The 20,263-nt window shown below is 48.3% G+C and overlaps 2 long non-coding RNA genes across 2 annotated transcripts in view; both read right to left on the bottom strand.

Moving 5' to 3' along the window:
- Positions 1-2,664: 2,664 nt before the first annotated feature.
- LOC132026812 (uncharacterized) lies at positions 2,665-3,507 on the bottom strand. The gene is made up of 4 exons (XR_009407003.1): positions 3,452-3,507; positions 3,146-3,323; positions 2,875-3,044; positions 2,665-2,775 (listed from the first exon to the last, which is right to left on the bottom strand). It is a non-coding gene; the product is annotated as an uncharacterized LOC132026812 (long non-coding RNA).
- Positions 3,508-5,871: 2,364 nt separating this feature from the next.
- LOC132026810 (uncharacterized) overlaps positions 5,872-20,263 on the bottom strand; it is a 48,233-nt gene continuing 33,841 nt past the window's right edge. The window contains exon 3 of the long non-coding RNA XR_009407001.1: positions 5,872-6,422. This is a non-coding gene — a long non-coding RNA (uncharacterized LOC132026810). The remainder of the gene's footprint in view (positions 6,423-20,263) is intronic.

The raw sequence follows: 20,263 nt of genomic DNA, 5'->3' as shown, positions 1-20,263 counted from the left end.
CGAAAGCTCTGATCCAGCAAATTTCTCAGAAAGTTCCATCTATATTTATAGTTTTGGAAAGCTTTGGGGAACATGGGACACTCGGGCTGGTGGAATCCTGGCTCTGAGAGGTACTGGGAACAAAATGTTCCTTCCTCGCTTGGATTGCAAGAAAGCTAAGTGTTGGTTTTCTGAGTCTTTCCGGATCTCAGAGGAAGGAAGACTTCAAGCTTCTCTGTGCCCCCAGGGTCTCCCTTTGTTTAATGCAATTTCATTTTCCCTACTTGACTCATGAAGCACAGTAATAACCACCACCACTTATGTAGTTAGTACCCGTCATGTTTGAGGCACTGGGCTAAGAGTCACTTTATTTTCACAAACACTATTTTTAATGCCCATTGTAGAGACGGCATAACTGAGGTGCAGGGAGGTGAAGTAACTTACTCAAGGTTCACACTGCCAAGTAAGTGGCGGATCAAGGATTTATGACAGGGTCTGCCCGGCTCTAGAGTCTTAGGTCTCCACCTGTAAACTGCTGAGGGGCTGAGATTAAACGTGATAAAATACAAACAGGAAAAGAGAGGGAACAACTGTTTGCTGAGCCTCTTTTATGAGCCAAGCACCTTACACCAGTCACAACTACAAACTGCTCTCAAACAGAAAGGTCAGGGGCGCCTGGGTGGCTTAGTGGGTTAGGCCGCTGCCTTCGGCTCAGGTCGTGATCTCTGGGTACTGGGATCGAGTCCCGCATCGGGCTCTCTGCTCAGCAGGGAGCCTGCTTCCTCCTCTCTCTCTCTGCCTGCCTCTCTGCCTACTTGTGATCTCTCTCTGTCAAATAAATAAATAAAATCCTTAAAAAAAAAAACAGAAAGGTCAAAGTAGTATTGTTTATTTATCTAAATCAAATACAATCCAGCTGAAACCCACCCTACCCCAAGAAAACAGGGTTATCCTTAAGCTAATGTCCCAGGTTAGGCCCTTCGCTCCATCACTTCCAGGTCCCCCTTCTTTTCTGGGGTTCTGGAAAGCCCCAAGTCACATCCGTGGTCGGCTTCCCACCGAGCGTGCCGCGGTCTCATCCTCTCTGCCTCACGGAGGAGGGGGAAGGGTTACCAGGGACCCGTGACACCTGCCCCCAGCCCCCAGCCAGGGGGCTTCCCAGGCTCCTACCCATAGTGCCTGCTCTTCAGAGACAACCTCCCAGCACTGCTTGAGGGTAAAGATCTCTGAAAACCAGGCAGTAGCTATGGTCACCATCAGTCTTTATTATACACCTTTACATCCAGGTAATGCACCAAACTCCTTAAGTTCACGATTTCATTTAATCTCACAACAACTAAGAAGTGTTACTGCCCCAGTTTTGCAGATAAGAAAACAAAAACTTAAATAAATGGAGGGTTTTTTGCCAAAGTCTCAGGGCCAGCAAGTGCTAGAGGTAGGATCTGAACCCAGGCAATCCGACTACAAAGACTCCACTGGCTCTCATAGCCCCGAAACCATGAGGTAGCAATTACTACTCTCTTTTCTAAGTAGAGTTGCTGAGGTGAAGTAACTCACTCGGGTTAATAGACACAGAGCCAGAATTCCATGTCACACCGAAACAAGGGCAACCTACTAGAATCTTTGCCAACACGGAAGGAAAGTGTTTTGAAAAGCCAAAGAGAACATGTACACCTAAATCTAATTCTGCTCAAAACCCTGAGTTTGGAGGTGCCTGGATGGCGCAGTTGGTTAAGCTTCGAACTCTTGGTTTCTGCTTGGGTTATGATCTCAGGGTGATGGGATCGAGCCCCGCATCTGGCTCTGTACTCAGCATGGAGTATGTCTGAGATTCTCGCTCTCCCTCTCCCACTGCCCCCTCCCCTACTCTCTCTCTCAAATAAATAAGCTCTCCCCTACTCTCTCTCTAATAGATAAATCTTTTTTAAAAAAGAAAAAAGAAAGAAAGGGGGAAAAAAAAAAAGAGCCCGTGTTTGTCTCGCCCCTAGAGTAAAATCAGGTTTTTCCTCAGGCTGTTGGACGGTGGGGATCTGGGAATAAAGAAAGACTCATGGTTCCCCAGAGGGCTCCACTCGGTCACAGTGACCACCTAATCTTTGCCAGAAAAATGTGCAGAAACCTATGAAAAAATAATAGCAAATTTGCCTATGGTGCTTACTATGTGTCAGGCCCTGTTCTAAGCAACTTATAAACATGTTCACTGTTTAATCCTCCCAACAACCTCATGAGGTAACGGTAGTGTGCTCTTAAGTTTAAGAAACGGCTCTTGGGGGAACGTCTGATTTCACAACGGCCAACTTCAGGACACAAATGTGAGGTCATGGGCCTCAGAGTTGGGAAGAGATGCGCAGGGACACACCAACATATCACTGCCATCAAAAGCACTTTTGCAAGAAAAGCTCCTAACCATCTCGCCTACGGCTTCTCTTGCAAAAGTGTTGTTATCTTTCTGGCGAGCATGTCAGCCCAGGTTTTCTTCTGTGCTTCTCTCAGGAAACATAGCCAGTGCATTTGATCAGAGGAAACATAGCCAGTGCATTTGATCAGAGACTGCAGAAGGGCTCCGGGTTTGCGCGCAGCTTCTTCCCCAGGACCTCGGGCAGGACCTGAGGCCGCCACCTGCCTCGGCAGCACAGCTCTCGGGCTCCCAGGCCCCGCGATTGGCTGCAGAAGCCTCACCTGGCAGCGCTCCACGTCCGGCGGGCTGGGCCTTGCCCTCGAGGCCCGACTGCGCCTGCGCTCAAACCGCACATCCATTATGGAAAGGAGGGTCCCTTAATGTAGCGCAAATTATAGCTGGAACACAAGCAAATTGCCGGCTTTTACTAGCACATAAACTGAGCGGAACCTTTGAGATAGATCCGCATTACCCTAAACGGCATCCATAATTCATACCTGCAGCAGAAATGCTTCCCTCTCCGAGGGCTGGAGCCGATCTATTATTGATGGGCCCCTTAGAAGGCCACGACAGAGTGTTTCTCATGCTCCAGCCATCTGCCGGCGCGGTCAATTCCTCCGGCGGCAGCAGCACATTTATTCATCAGAATCAACTCCCAATTAGTTTCCTAGTAGGACCCGGGGGGGGGGGATTTATTTGAGGAATCAAAGTGAGTGTTTCTAGAACAGTACCCCCATCCCCACCCCTGTGATGCTAATCAATACATACAGAAGCAGGGAGCAGCGGGCCAGCGTTCCTGCTTGCTCAGAAATGCCGCCGCCTTTGGAAGCCATAGGGAGCAACACGGAAAGCTGTCGCTCCTCCCTCCCCGCAGAGGGTCTGGGATGACCAGAGGCTGCCTGGGGTCTATGCAGAAGTCACCAGACTGTCGAAGCACAGACATCACCTGATGGAAGACACATGAGGATTCTATCTATCCTAGGTGCTTTGTGAAAGTCCTTGGAAAAACTCTCTGAGATGGGTAGTTAGTACATTTCCCTATATACATGGGGAAACTGAGGCACAGTAACTCACCCAAGGTCACACGGTTGGTTAAGTGGCAGTACCCAGAAGTAGGCCCAGAAATCTGATTCCAAAATCCAAGGGCTTAACCACTACTCCATGCTGCCACCTGGAGGGGGAGGAAAGGGAACCCACAACAAATCCCTAATGAAATGTGGACACTCAGCTACAATAACACGACAGGCTGACAACTGCCCCAACAGACTGGTTAAGTAAAGGCTGTTGCTTTTTTCTTTAAACGTTATTGCTATTTCATATTGCGATTTATTATTTTATAGAATGCCTAATTTTTAAATGACTAAATGGATTAATGGCTATTAATAAACACAAATGGTTTTAAGAGACTAATCATTTTTAAAATTTTATTTTATTTTTTATTTTTTGAGAGAGAGAGAGCAAGCACAAGCAGGGGGATGGGCAGGGGGAAGAAGAAACAGACTCCTTGCAGGGAGCCCGATGTGGAACTCAGTTCTAGGACCCTGGGATCATGACTGAGCCAAAGGTAACACTCAACCAACTAAGCCACCCCGGTATCCCTTTATTATATTTTTAAAAGATTGATTTATTTATTTTAGAGAGAGAAAGAGTATGCAGTGGGGAGGGGGAGAGGGAGAGGGAGAAACCCCAGCAGACTCCCAACTCAGCATGGATCCCAACTCACCCCATGACACAGAGATCACAACCCCAGCTGAAACCAAAAGTTGGACACCCAGCCCACTGTGCCACCTAGGCACACCAAAACTAAATCTTTTTAAGTGAGAATTTGGGAGATGGAGGATGATGAATCGTGAAAGGGGAACCCAGAATTTAAAAGGTTGAGATACACTAGGCAAAGATATAACCATCAGGGTTTAGAGCCCACAGGAAGGATTCACCAAGCACTTGTATCTGTTCAACATCTTCCCAATACCAGGCTCTATGCACGGCACAGAGGATACAAGGACCAAAACTGCACAGATTCTAATGTCCACAATAGACTAGTCAGGTGGAGACACAACTAACTCCAACACGTGGCAGAGCAACACAGAGCTGGATATAAACAAGCCTCCCCACCACCACACCCCTTCTTTCTTACCCCAGGGGAGGTTGGAATAGCACTTCATCAAGATGAAAGTCACGATCACATGGCACTCTGTCTGCTTGCTTGTCTGTTCCTGCCACAGGACTCTAAGCTCTGTGGGGGCAAGAATTGGGTTGTATTCAGTCTTGCACCCACTGGAGCTTACTACAGTGTCTGAACATAGCAGGTGCTGTTTGCTGAATGGACCTGTCACTAAATGAATGAATGAAGCATTAGACTCTAAGATCAGGGAATGAGCGCAGCTGTCCGAACCGGACAGCTCAGGTACACAAGCCCAACGGCAGTCTAGAAAAACACCAAGCCCGGGACTGTTGCCCCAGGCCAGGCCGACTCTCACAAAATCTAAGCAGCAGGTTGCACCGAGGAACCAGCTCCATTTCAGAGCTAGGGCTCGGCGGGGCACTTACCTCCTGTCCTCCTGACTCCCACACAAGGCTAGCTTCCACATCTCTTTCTAAATCCCACCCCTTCATTTATTTTCTGCCCTCTGTTCTGAAGAGAGAGAGCCTCTCTCTTCTAGTTTTCCTCCTCGGTGCCAAAACAGTGGCTCCCATCTTCTCAAAACTAAAACAATGAAAGCATATTCCTCTACAGCAACCAGCCCTTCCCTCCTCCCAGAGCCAAGCCTCGGGTCTAGGCTAAGAAGCTTCACTTCCACACAGGCCTGGCAGGGGGGTGGGGTGGGGGGTGCTATTCACATGGTGCCAGGAGAGGAGCCTGTGTCTGGGAGCACCGCTCTACAGAACAGTGTGAAAGAAGCCCAGGAGTTGAGGCCCACGCACTCCGCAATCCGCTGCTCTCTAGCTCCCAGCGCGGCACCGACGCGGGTCCAAGTGTGGTCAGAGAGGACGCTGCGCCGCGAAGCCGCAGGGGCATTCTGACCTGTGCCCTTGGCTTCTCTGCGGGGGGCGGCACCGTCGTCCCCTCCCTCCTGCTTCACCCTCGGCTTCTGCGTTCCGCTCCCTCAGGTTTCCCTTCTCCCTCTTGGCGTGCTCCTCAGCGCCCCTGACCTGTCCCTCCGTTCTTAACTCTTTATCTTCTCCTTCCTTGCAGCCTTTCTCTCGATGATCCTGTCCCGCTCTTGGACTTCCACTACCTCTTCATCACCGAGAACTCACAGCCCCGCGTTCTCCGCGGAGCTCCGGCCCCGCTGCGGCATCGGCCCCGCTGCGGCATCGGCCAGCTCGCTTCCTCGCCTCCCAAATCCGAACCGTCAGCAGCTCCTATGGGTCTGACTTAACCAGTCTGCGAATCTACCTTCTTACGATCCCTGCTGCGGCCGCCTTAGCTGTCCCTCGCCGGACTCCGTACCTCCACTGCACCCTCCCCGTACACACCCCACCCAGCTGCCCGCCTGCCTTTCCAGGGGAATGAGGTGCTCTGTCCCCCTCATCTCTTTATTACTTCCTTACCCTCACCCCCAGAGAGGACATCTTTCAACTGCATTACATCAGAATACTGATACAGAATATTTCATCCAACCGAAAACACTCTGATGCTGGCGGGTCTTTTTGAGTTTACAAGAAAATGGCCAAGGACAGTTTTCAGACAACACGGGGAACTTAACATCCTTCGTGAATGCACAGAGCAGAGGGAAGGGAGAGAGAGACGAGGAAGAAAAGAAGGAAAGAAAAAAAGATGAAAGAGGACAAGAAACTAAGAACATGTACGGCCAAGAGACTTTTCGAAGGTGATTCTCTATGGACAAAGGGGCCCCCCATTTGGGACACCCTCCTCTGGATTCTGACGACACCCGTGACTGGCTCCAAAAAGCCTGGTTCTTTCTGGCGATGTGCTGGGTCCTTCCAGATACAGCGCGTTATGAAGGCAAGCCGGACAAGTGCAAATCCCATCTCACTGTTAAAACTCTTTAGGACACTCTGATGCCGCATCTCACACGACCTACAGGAAGGAGTCCAACATGCGAAAGATTATTATGACGGGACTTGGAAAATGTTGAAAATATCCCAAGGCCTCTAACACACTTCCCGCCTCTTACTGGCAGACAGCTCCAGCAGGTGGGTACGAGGCGGTGAGTGAGAAGCTGCCATGCTGCCTGTCTGGCCCGGCCTGCCCAAGAGGCCAGCACCCCGTCACTCCCCAATAAATCAAGAGGTCATTTTTCACTGAACTGAAACTCAATACTCCCATCGTTTTCTCCCCTAACCAGCCCCGAGATTGCTCTGTGCTCTTTATTACCTTTCAATGACTTAAGCCCCTGAACTGAATAACTTCATCAAGGTGTCAACCTAAACAGATTTTCCCCATAATGGCCCAACTCTCACAGGTTCTTAATGAAAAATATTGATTCCCAAGGATTAGTTGCAGATTTATGTGTGGGGATGCTGATCTCTCTGTCACCTAGCACCTTATCAGTGGATGAAAGGACCTAGCTCCCCTTCATGGTTTTAAAAAAAGCAATCACTGGCTATGTCAAGGGGCAGCTTAGGTCCAGAAAAACAAATAAAATTCTGTGTCTGGATCCCTTGGAATACTTAACAGATGGGGGCAGGGGGTGCAAAGACACCTGTCTGTCTTCCCTCATTAGCATCTTCACTGGCTGGGCTCTTGGGGACCAGGCACCGAGAAGCTGGAAGCGAATGTGACAAGCAATCCTCCCGGTACGACTGATCCCGGGGACACAGTCTGGAGAAAAGCATGTTGTCTGGGGCTGAAGACACCACCTGGCAGGAATTCAGCAGCCGCTGTCTCAAAGTGGCATTCAATCAACACCAGCCTAAGGTTGGCTCTGCCAACTCACTCTGTGAAATGTGGTTCTCAGGGGATAAGTTGAGACGCTGGCACCTAAAACCCCAACAAGCTGCACAGCAGATTCTCTCCCATCACCCAGCGGGGGCTGGGATGGAGTATGAGTCATCCGCTGTTTGGTAGATACGTATCTGCTGATGGTCTACTATGGGCTCGGTACAGTGCTAGGCACCGAGGACACCACAGTCAACAAAACCAGATATGGGTTCCCACACTCACGGAAAAGGCAGACAAAGAGAAAACCATCACAAATAAATGCAGAACTGCAGCTGAGACAAGATGCTGGGGTTGGGGACAGAAGCCTATAAAAAGGGGATTTACCTGGTGAGAGAGGTCGAGAGTTCGTTCTCTGAGGAAGCTATGGTCAAGGTAACACCTGAGGACGGGAAGGAGTCCACTGGAAAAGCAGGAAAGGTGGGGGACATTCGGGCCTGGGAAGTAGTATGTAAAAAAGCCCTGGTTTGGAGGGAGCCCAGCACCCGCTGTGTGGCCAGAGTGCAGACAGAAGCGGGGAGCATGGCCTGAGAGGGCTCTGGGCAGGCACGCAGAGGCCAGACTGTGGAGTTGAGCCCCAATTCTAAGAAAAACAGGAGGCCACCAAAGGATTTTAAGCAGGAAGGTGACCTGATCAGATACACATTTTGCAAGGACCACTGAGGCTTGTCTGTGAAGAGTGGATGGAAGCAGAAGGTAGGCGGGAGACAGTGGTGGTCTGGGAGGGAGATGAAACCACGAAGCTGCCAGAGAGGGAACGACACGGACAGAGTCCAGGATGTTTGGGAGGAAAACCCAACAAGCACTGGTGAAGTGACTGTTGGGGGGGGTCAGCTGAGGCAAAGGAGGGGATGAGGATGACTCTCCGACTTCGTGCCTGAGCTGCCCCTTCTCTGAACTAACGACCGCCTCAGGCCATCTAAGATTCTCTAACCCTGAGGAGTCCCTAGAGCAGGGCTGGCAAAGTTCTTCTGTGAAAAGACAGACAGAAAACATATCCGGCTTTGAAAGTCTCTGTTACCTGCTCTGCTGCTGTAGGGGAATAGCAGCCAGGACAACAGGTAAACAAACAGGTGTGGCTGTGTTCCAATAAAACTTTATTTAGAAAACAAGTGGCCAATTCTCCCGGCTGTAGATTCTGGACCCCTACTCTAGGAAACCTGGAGGAATCTGAAAACGCCTGAACTCCTGGATTCCCCAGTCCCAAAAAGCTGGAGTAGTCCACTGAATTGGGATGTTCATTCCCAGACCTGGAAGCCTTGGACCCTCCCAGGGAAATGAAGTAGAACACTGAGCACTCTGGGGAGCTCAGAACCCCACAAAAGACCTGCAGAAAGGGTCCTGCGAGACTCCCAGAGCTGGAGCTGGGCGGATAAAATAGACGTCCAGGTTCCCCGGGCCTCCTCGGAGACCCCAACACCTTCCATAAAGGAAACCCAGAGCAAGTCCTTCCTATACATTTTCATGTGTACTCAAAGCAGAATTTTATTTTTTATTAAGATTTTATTTATTTGAGAGAGAAAGTGCACAACAGAAGGAGAGGGAGACGCAGGCCCCCCACCGAGCAGGGGCTCTATCCCAGGACTCTGTGATCACTACCAGAGCGGAAGGCAGATGCCCAACCAACTGAGTCACCCAGATGTCCAGAAGAACACCAGAAGGGCACCCAGGAAACTAGTAAGTGCTCTTCTGTAGGCCTGAGAGTGGGATTGAGACTTTCACATATGTACCTTTTATATCATTCTGATTTTTGCACCATAAATCTATGCTAGAGTATTACCTACTCAAAAAAATTAGTAAATAAATTTCTTCATAAAACATACTGTTTTGGGGGTGCCTGGGTGGCTCAGTGGATTAAAGCCTCTGCCTTCAGCTTGGGTCATGATCCCAGGGTCCTGGGATCTAGACCTAAATCCCGATCTCTGCTCAGCAGGGAACCTGCTTCCTCCTCTCTCTCTGCCTGCCTCTCTGCCTACTTGTGATCTCTGTCTGTCACATAAATAAACAAAATCTTAAAAAAAAAAAAAATACTGTTTCTATGTGGGCAGAAATGTATCTAGTTGCCTACCATTAGACTGTAACTATGAAAAAGACCTGTATCTATTCCTGAAGTCACAAACTAAAATTAGGCCCGGAGCAGGTTTTTCAGCTGCACCACACACGGAACCGTGGAGTTAGCTGTGAGTAATTAACAAAAGCACCCTTTTCTGGTTTGATTCTCCGTCTGCTTCCTTGGTTAGCAGACACCTACTTCCCGCTTCTCCTCTGTTCTTAACAACCCCACCCCCAACTCCAGGTAACAGCCCCTACTTTTACTGAGGGATCCTCCCCTCCCGTAGGAGACACAAGGGTAGGACTGTCAATCAAAAGACTCTCCCCGCCTAGATGCTGATCATGTGAGCAGACTAGACCAATCAGATTCCCTCTCCCCGACCCAGTCTGGAGGGGATCCCCCAGAGAAGGAAAAATGGTAGAAGTGCCTTGAAGAAGAGTTTTGTTTGTTCCTTTTACCTAGATCTTTGAAGCAGCTCTTTCCAAACATATGGTTATTTGACCTTTGTTTCCATTTTAATTGTTTAGTTTTATTGACTAAATTGGCCAGTATCCATGTTTGTGAGTTGATACTGATGAAGTGATCCTGCTTAACTATTTCCAGTGTGTCCCTGTGGCTTACAGTCAAAGGGCAGGCAGATGTACGAATCTCACCAAACTCTGGCTCAGGACACCCCCTCCCTCCTCATCCTCACCAGACCCCCTCTGCTTCAGCCTACTAGAATTTCTGCCCTTTTTCCAAAAGGCACAAACTACAGATACCTCTGTGCACTGTTCCTGCTTTGGCACCTAGAAACGCTCCCACCGATCACTTGAGGTAGCAGACTGGGGCAGATCGGAGTACCAGGCCTGGTGCCAGTCTAGCAGCCAGTGACTGCTTTGTGACGGGCCCTGCACCCCAAACATGAAACCGATAAGGCTCTCTTCCTTTGAGAAACATGGAAGAAACTGCCACAAGTCAGGGACCCCCTGAGCCCCTTTCAGAGATCTGAGATATGCTGTGGTTATGACAGCACTGAATTCAAGTGTTTCTGCCAGCTGGCCTTGGGCAAGGTGTTTCCTCCTTCAAGGTCTCAGTTTTCTCATCTGTTAAGTAAGGATATGAATTCTGCCTTCATCCTAGAAAGGACTTATGTACATATTTAACAAACACCCTGTACCATTGTTCTAAATGCTTTACATATATTGATTCATTTACTACTCGTAACAACATCATGAAGCAGAGACTATTATTATCCCTGTTTTGCAGGTGAGGAAACTGAGGCACAGAGACATTAACCTAGTTGTCCAAGGTTACAGAGCTGGTATGGGGACAAAATGAAAGACTGTATGGAAACGACCTAGCACAGGGCCCAGGAGATAATACGTATTTCATAAAATGCTAGTTACATGGATTGAATTGTGTGGTCCCCAAAATTCATATGTTAAAGCCTTCAAACTCAATATGTAACTGAGATTAAATGAAGTCATAAGGGTGGGGCTCTAATCCAATATGACTGGTGTCCTTATAAGGAGGAGACACATGGGATGCACACACACAGAGAAAAGGCCACGTGATGACACAGCAACCATCTGCAACCCAAGGAGACAGAGCTCTCCAGACAGAGCTCTGGAGAGAAACCAAACCTGCCAGCACCCTGATCTTGGCCTTCCAGCCTCCAGAACTGTGAGGGGTCCGTGTCTGTCCTTTAGCCACCCGGTGGGTGGGATTTTGTTAGGGCAGCCTGGCGCGCTAATATACTGTTGAAGAAGACCCCACCTTGTGGGATCATCCCAGCTGCTTTTCAAATGCCTGTCTGACAGCCTCCCCCCAGGACATATTCTCCTCAGCGACTCCCTGCCCTGATCTACAGGGTCTTCCAAAATACCTCTCCAAGTTCATCTTCTTTCACCCATTCCAGTCCCGCCCTCAGTTCAACCAAAATGAATTTCACACTTCCCTACACATGCCAAGGCTTTGTACATACCATTTCCACCTCGCATGTCCTCTTCCTCTCTTGCCTTCACCCATCCCACTTCCCTGATGAGTTCCTAGGCATCCCGCCAAGACCCAGCCTCGGTACTTCTTCTGAGGTTTTCATGGCACTTCCCGGGGCAGAGTTGGATACTTCTTCCTCTGTGCCACTGCCATACCTTGCACATGGTTCTGCCGTCTTACACCACTGCTACCTGACCTAGTACCTCTCCACCAGCACCACCACCACCATCTTGCAGAATGAGTCTGGTTAGGAGAATGCCTCTGTCATTAAATAAAAACTTATTCCAGGGGTGCCTGGGTGGCTTAGTGGGTTAAGCCTCTGTCTTCAGCTCAGGTCATGATCTCAGGGTCCTGCAATCAAGCCCCGCATCAGGCTCTCTGCTCAGCAGGGAACCTGCTTCTCCCCCTCTCTCTGTCTGCCTCTCTGCCTACTTGTGATCTATCTATCTCTCTATCTCTCTCTCTCTGTGTCAAATAAATAAATAAGTAAAATCAATCTTAAAAAAAAAACTTCTTCCATCATCTGTCACCTTGTCTCACTGCTCAGGATTCGAATCCTAGGAAGAAAGCATCAGAGCATCCCAGCTTGGCTCCTGCGCCCACTCCAAGTCTAGGAGAGGACAGGGTCTCCGGTTACTGTTCCACGAGCCTGCAGTAAGTGGGAGGAAGGTTATTCCTCAAAGGCAAAGTAAGAGAGTCTAGAATTTGACTCACATGTAAATAAATGATTTTCAACAAGGGTCTAAGGTAGTTCAATGATGAAAGAGTATTCTTCCAACAACTGGTGCAAACACAATTGGATATCCTTATGTCAAAAATGAACCTAGGGGGGGAAAAAATGAACCTAGGCCCTTAACTCACACCACATGCAAAAAATCAACAGAAATGAAGCATGATCCAAGTATAAGAGATAAAAGTTCTAGGAGAAAACAGAACAGGAAAACTTTTATGACCTTGGTTTACACAAACATTTCTTAGTATTGACATTAAAAGTACAATCCATCAAAGAAAATGTTGACAAATTGGACTTCAACCAAATTTCAAACTTTTGCTACATAAAATGAAAAGAGAAGCCACAGACTCCATAATAAGGAGACAGACAACTCAGTTTTTTAATGGACAAAATGTCTGAATGAACACTTTCCCAAAGAAGATACACGAATGAGTAGTAAGTGTGTGACAAGGGGCACCCACCATTAGCCATCACAGCAATGCAAAATGAAACCACAATGAGATGCCACAAGATACTCAGAAGGACTAAATAAACAAGATGGGTAAATCAAGGGTTAGGACAGAGAATAGCTACAATCCTCGTGGGAATGTAAAATGGTACAACCACTTTGGAAATGAGCCGGTCGTTTCTTTAAAAATCACTTAGTGTACAACCCAGCAATTTCTCTCCTAAATACCTACTCAAGAGAAGTGAAAATATGTGTCCACACAAAGACACGTATGCAACTGTGTAGAGCAATTCGTAACAGCCCCAAACTGGACAATCCGAGTATCTATCAGTTGGTGAGTGGGTAGAACGGGGTTTGTATCCATGCCGACAATAAAAGGGAACTCTGGATACGTGCAGCAACACAGATCTCAGAAACACTAGGCTACGTGAAAGAAGCCAGCCACAGAAGGCTACCTATTGTTCGATTTGATGTACAGGAAATTTCTAGAAAAGACAAACTGTAGAGACAGAAACACATTGGTGGCCGCCTGCAGCTGGCACTGGGAGTAGGCATCAACCATAAATGGGAATGAGGGGACCCTGGGGAGTGACGGAAGTATTCTAAAACTGGACTGTGGAGGTAACTGCACAATTATATAAATCTGCTAAAAATTCATTGAACTGTACATTTAAAATGGGTGAATTTTAATGCATGGAAATTGTGCCTCAATAAAGCTTTTAAAAATAAGTGATAAACTATGAAGGAAGGAAGGAAGGAAGGAAGGAAGGAAGAAAAAGAAAAGGAAGGAAGAAGGGAAACCACTGCTGTTAGCTGGGTTTGGAGAGAAGAACACACGCGTATCACCTCATTTTACACACTAAGACAGTGAGAAACAGTGAGGTGCCCAGTATCACACAGCTAGTAAGTGACAGAACCCAGATGCGAACCTCAGCTCTTTGGCCCCAAACCCATGCTGCTAACCCCTCCATCAAGTGAACTTTCTTCCCTGTTGTGCCGCCTGCCTCCAGTCAGCACCACCGCGGATGGAGCCATCATGAGGACTCTGCTCACATCGCAACGTGACCAGAATGCTCATCTGAATGACATGTAAGCGAGAGACACGCGGAGGCCTGATGTCCTCGGACGCTTCATTTAAGTCGCAGTTGTTACTCTTCTTTGAGCGTGGTGTGCTCGGGTTCATTTGGTGCTTTTTGTATATTGCTCATCTGGCAGAGAATTACTACTCTACTCCACAAGTTCCCACAGATGGCTTTATTTTCCATTGCTATTAAATTGGTTTTGAACAAGACATAATTCTTCAAGTGCCTAGTGAGCTCTCTGGGTTTGTTCAGGCAAGATTCCATAAAAATGTAAATAATCAGAACACTTCTGGGATTATTTATCACAACTGACTTGCGGCTGTAAATTTATGTATTAATTTCAGCTATAAGCTACAGTGGGGAAAAGATGAACAGCTGCAAACAGACTTGCCCACCTAACATCCTCTCTGTGTCCCCATTTCCCCTTGGCTTCCAAGGAACATACTGTAGATCTGGGTCTGAAAGACACTGGACAGCGCCAGGAAGATTAGGTGGCAAGCAGGAAAAAAAACATCCCTCAGCAAGCCGCAGGCTGGTCTCTTACCATTACCCCCTGCTCTTGGAACTCCAGCCACACCAGCCTTCTTTTACGTCCTCCTGCTGATTCCTGCCTCAGGACCCTTGCATATGCTCCCTTGGCTTACAACGTTCCTTTCTCCCTTTTATTGCCCGGTTGTGCTGTAGTCAACCTTCAGCTCTTGGCTCAAGAGCTTGGCCTTGCACGCTCACCCATCCACTACACCAGGGTCTACTCTGGTGGCCACGGGCCTTCTCATCCACAGCACTACACACAACTGTAATTCCTCATTGTTGTGGGCTTTTTAAAACCTGTCTCCCCTACTCAATTTTAAACTTCATGAGGGCTGGGCCTAGGTCCTTTGTCACCTGCATCCCCAGAGCCTGGCACAGAGTACATACTGAATGAACTGACAGGTCCACATTAAGAGCAGAAGAACATAGCTGGGCTTCCAGGGCTCTGCCCACACACACTCGGATCGCTTCATCACTGTCTGCACACAAGCACAGGTGTGAAGCACCAGATGTGCCTTCACTCAGCCAGCATCTGTATCTCCTTGTCAGAGAACTGCTCTCACCTTGCCTGGGTATGCCAAGAGCCTGAAGTAGCTAGGTACTTCCATTTCCTTTAACCTTTAACCAGCTAGCTGACAGGTACAGGTGTATAACCTTACCAGCTCTCTTGTCTCTGTGGGACAACTATCAGGCGTGACCTGTACTGCCCCTGGAGCTCCCCTGCAGGACAGCCATGCTGGCCACCCATGGGACTGGGCTTGATGATACCACCCTCTTGCCTCGTCCAGTCCCCATCCCACTTCTCTACCAGTGCCCCTGTGAACTCTTATAAATCACGTTACACAAATCGTCATCACAGGCTGCTTCTAGGGAGCTCAACCTAAAACCAAGAGCTTACTTCTGGAGAAGTTTCTCGATGAGCTGTGATTAACATCGTCAATTTTAATGCAAGAAAGCACTCCAGCCAGACCATTTGCTAGTTCAGACGAGGACAGGTCCTGCCAGTAATTCTCTAACTGGCAAGAGTCATGTCTACAAAGAGAGAGCACTAAAACCCTCCACTTTACAATTTTCACAGACATGACCCAGTGCCCCACTAAAAAGGAGCCGGAGGCTGTGCCCCTCGCCTTCCAATCACACTGGACGTGGAAACCTACTGGCAAGACTGTCCTGAGGGTGAGCCGAGATCGTCTCTACCTGCTCCTTCTCCAGGATTTCAGCTCAGGCCAGGCCAAGGGCAGGACCAAGCCTGCGGGCGGGGAGAAAGGGACAAAGGACCTGACCGGCTCGAGGACCTTAGGGGGAGGAGCTGCAGGCTGTTAAGGTCTGTGCACACACAATCAAAAGAGGTTTCATAATGGGGCACATTTATCAAGGAATCTGCTATAGACAAAGTCACACGGTGTTATGAGAGGAAAGATCAGGGGAAACCTACGTAGATGGGACTGGCTGAAAGGCCCGAGGAGGTCCATTAAATTCAACACTAGAGAGTCAGCTATGTCCGGAAGAACACTGACCCCCCGAAGATGTCCACGTCCTGATCCCCGGAGCCTATGAACCTGTTACCGTCCAGGGCAGAAGGCACTTTACAGACATGACCGAGTGCAGAACAGTGAAGTAGGGCAGTTATCCTGATTAGTCCACGGGGCCCACTCTCTGCGCAAGAGTCCTCGTAAGGGAAAAGGGGAGCAAGGGAAACAGAGGCCTGCGTGATGCGGCCAGGAGCCACGGGATCCAGGCAGCCCGCACTTCTGGAAAAGGCAAAGACATGGATTCTCTCTCTAGAGCCTCCAGAAGGAATACAACTTGATTTCAGCCCACGGAGACCCACCTGGGATTTGTGACCTCCAGAACTATTAGATAAAAAAATGTGTGGGGTTTGCTGCTGCTGTTGTTGTTGTTTTAGGGAAGGTTTTGGTTTTTTGTTGAGAGAGAGAAAGAGAGCGCACAAAAAGGGGGAAGGGAAGGGGCAGAGAGAAGTAGCTTCCCTGCTGAGCAAGGACCCTGGGAGCATGACCCAAGCCAAAGGCAGATGCTTAGCCGACTGACCCACCCAGGTGAACCGAAATGTGTGTTATTTTAGGCCACAAAGTTTGTGGTCGTTTGTTACAGCAGCCAGAGGGAAAGCATATGAGCATCGTCACACGGGAACAGTTGTATACAAAATTCTGGGGCCGGGGGCCTTTTAGTGTTATTAGGAAATACGAGGATGGGGGCACCTGGGTCTTTGGCTCAGGTCATGACCCCAGGTCCTGGGATCAAGCCCCGCATCTGGCTCCCTGCTCGGTGGAAAGGCTGCTTCTCCCTCTCCCACTTCCCCTACTTGTGTTCCCTCTCTTGCTGTGTCTCTGTCAAATAAATAAATAAAATCTTAAAAAAAAAAAAGAAAGAAAGAAAGAAAGAAAGAAAAGAAAAGAAAAGAAAAGAAATGTGAGGGTGACCAGAAGAAATGCGTGGCTGCTACTTAGTAAGTCAGCCCCTGTGACAAAGTGAGAGATAAACAGGGCCCAGATCCTGTGGGGCCTTAACAGACCACTGTAAGAAGTCTGGATTTTATTCTAAGATTCTAAGTGGGAAGCCACTGAAATCTCGATATAATCTAATCAGCATTTTTCCAGTATCGCTGCGGCTGCCGCAAGGACAAACGGGTGGAGGGCTGCATGAGGACCGGCAGGAGGGGCACAGAGACCGGGAAGCCGTCCAGTCACCACAGAGTGAGGTGGCGACGGTACGCATCAGGGCAGTGGGCAAGTGCGGATGCAGAGAGAAGGCGGTAAGATATATTCCAGACACTGATTTACTGGCCCGGAAAAAAATCAAATCAAATAATTTGGACGTCTTCATGCCAGGGGCCCTGCCATCAAGTAAGAGCTTTTCAGGGACCGCATGTGGGCTCCTGACAGTGACAAAATGGTATCGCCACAGAAGTAGTCCCAGAGCGGGGACTTGGGGATGTTCCAGCAGAGCAGAGAGGAGTCAAAGGAAAATGTGTGTTCCTTCCTAAATGTCCAGCAACAAATGACTGCCCAGTGAGAAAGAAATTGAGCCAAAGTGCAGGATGGTCTGGCTGTGCTGTGGACCCCTGGGAGGCCAGCTGTGATTTATGGGGACAGTGACTTGTTCTCCTAAACAACCGCAAAGTCCTGACCTGTCTGAGTTTCATGAAAACCTCCAGGTCAACTTCCAATTTTAAGTTACAAAAATAAGCACAGATCCTTCAGGAATTCAGACTTGATGTAAAGTATATCCAAAGACCTGCCAACAGATGTTACAGCATCTTGGAAATGTTAAAGACTCATGCCAGCTGACAGCAGTGTTAAGTAGCATCAGTGTTCTGATTTTTTTTTTTCCAAGATTTTATTTATTTTAGAGAGAGATTGAGTGGGGGGGGGGGGGGGGCAGACTTCCTTGGTGACCAAGGAGCCCAGTGCAGGGCTAATCCTAAGACCCGGAGATCACAACAGATGCTTAACGAACTGAGCCACCCAGGCGTCCCTGATTTTTTTTTTTTTAAGCCAGGATGAAGGGATGGTGCTTGTTATGGGGTGACCTTCCTGAGACTCTCCTGTTCCTCACAAGAAACAATAGTCATAATGATGCTAACAACAAACCAACAATAAAGCTCACATTTCTTGATTACTCACTATATACAACAATCCTTCAGACCTCTTGGTACCCCCTTCTTAGATAGGAGGAAACTGAATCTCAAGAAGTAAAATAATTTACCAACATCACACAAGGAAGCAGTGTAGATGAGTCTGACTATAAAATGAAGTTCTAAACCACAGATCTGCGAACTCTGGCCTGAGGGCAAAAATACCATCTGCCACTTGTTTTTATAAATAAAGTTTTATTGGAACATACCCACACCCATTTATTTACCCACTGTGTATGGCTGCTTTTGCAGTCAAGGACAGAGCTGGGTAGTTGCAACAGAGACCATGTGGCCCACAGAGCCAAAAATATTTACGTGACCCTTTACAGAAAAAGTTTGCCAATTCCTGTTCTAGATCATACATGACACCAGAATGTTACCTCGTAATACATTCTCCCACTCCTTCATGACACTTCCACAAGTTAGAGCCTATTCCAGAGCACTGAATAAGAGACCCAGGATCCTGGGGCGCCTGGATGGCTCAATGGGTTAAGCCTCTGCCTTCGGCTCAGGTCATGGTCTCAGGGTCCTGGGATCGAGCTCTGCATCAGGCTCTCTGCTCAGCAGGAAGCCTGCTTCCTCCTCTCTCTCTGCCTGCCTCTCTGCCTACTTGTGATCTCTCTCTCTCTGTCAAATAAATAAATAAAATCTTTAAAAAAGAGAGAGAGAGAGAGAGAGAGAGACCCAGGATCCTTCCACTTCACAGATGCCTCCCACTCCCACAGCTAGCCTGGCAAGACCCTGGCGACCTTCCTCTTCGGACTGCTCTGTGTTGAGAGAAGAGTGCAGTCAGGGCTGCAGTACTACAAGCAGGCTCGCTGGTGCCTCCAAGAGTTCCACATGCGAGAGAATGAGCCAGACTACTCACTGGGGGACCACCCACGGCAGGCATGGTTTTAGAGAAGCATGAATGTTATTTATGAGACCATTTACTGTTCTAACCAACCATAAAGTCCTGACCTGTGTGAGTTCTATGAAACACCCCAAGCATGATGTCTACTACATGAGGCCTTTCCTTCGGGGGTTCGGGGGGGCCCTCCTAGAGAGTCTACTCAGCCGGAGGGAGGGGGAATGACCATCCTGTAGCCCTTCCCCAAAGCCGGCAGGAAGAGACGCAAAGGGAAGATGGGGTCAGGGTAAGGCACGGTCTTCCCTCTCGCGGGCTGACAGCTACACCCACAACCCTTCTTCCCGACCTGACTTGCCCTGCCTGGTTCCTTCACTCCAGCTTCCACTCCTCTTCGATTTTTTAAAAGATAATCTTTGCATCATTTGTTTTTCATGTCCCATCTCTGGTGACTGTTAAAGGGAGACATGGCAAAGAATTGTTCCACCTCCCTGGTTTGGAATTCCTGCGCCACGCCACCCTGTTTGAATTGTTAGAGCTTCATAATACGTTACCGTATCTGGTGTTTTGAGTCTCTTGTTAGGAATCCTTTCCTGTGCTGTCCTCACTGGACCACAGAATTATTATTATTATTAAGGCAGTAATCAGTAGAAATTCCATGTGTTCATCTGTAAGCTAATTCTGGAAGAATTTAAATCTCTAAACTCTTTAGGCTCCTGTTCAGGCAACTGACACGTCTATTTATCTAAACCACCTGCACTGCTCAGGACGTGTTTATTTTTATTTATTTTTTAAGAGAGAGAGCACGCACACACATGCGTGCATGAGTGAGAGAGAGAGAGAGGAAGAATCAATGCAGGGATCGATCTTAGGACCCTGAGATCATGACCTGAGCCTAAATCAAGAGTCAGCTGCTTAACTGACTGGGCACCCAGGCACCCTTTAGTAAATTTTTATAGTTTTCGTCACGCACTTCCTCCCCTTACAGTCTGATTATTTTTTGTTGATATTGCCAATAAGACATTTAGTAATAGCTGTCTTATTGGTTATTCATCCTAAATGTCCGAGATCCAATCATGTTCCTGAACCATCGTACTGACAACGTTCCAGTTCTCATGACACGTCACTTATGAATGATACACTGGTGTTTCCCACAGGTGTGCCTCTATCTCTGTAATCCCATATGGTCATTGATCAAAAATTTCACAACACACTTACACAGTATCGGTGAAGGTGAGTGTACTGGTCTGTTCGGGCTGCCATCACAAATACCATAGACAGGGTGGGTCAAAAACCTGAAATTTATTTTCTCATAATTCTGGAAGCTAGAAGTCCAAGATCAAGGTGGCAGTAGGGCTGGTTTCTTCCAGAGCCATTAGAGAAGGATCTGCTGGCTTACGGATGACTGCCTTCGCCCGTGTCTCCACAGGGACATCGCCCTGTGCCCTTCTGTGTCCTTGCTTCCTCTTCTCCCAAGGACATGAGTCGCACTGGATGAGGCCCCATCCAGTGACTGCATGTCCACTGAATTACCTCTCTAAAGACGATCTCTCCAAACACAGCCCCATTCTGAGGTTCTGGGGATCAGGACCTCACCATATGGAACTGGGTGGGGGGACACAATTCAGCCCCTAACAGTAAGCATCATTATCTC

Source organism: Mustela nigripes, chromosome 11 (assembly GCF_022355385.1).
Source record: "Mustela nigripes isolate SB6536 chromosome 11, MUSNIG.SB6536, whole genome shotgun sequence".
In the NCBI taxonomy this organism is placed as follows: domain Eukaryota; kingdom Metazoa; phylum Chordata; class Mammalia; order Carnivora; family Mustelidae; genus Mustela; species Mustela nigripes.
This window is presented reverse-complemented; position numbering and strand designations above follow the sequence as displayed.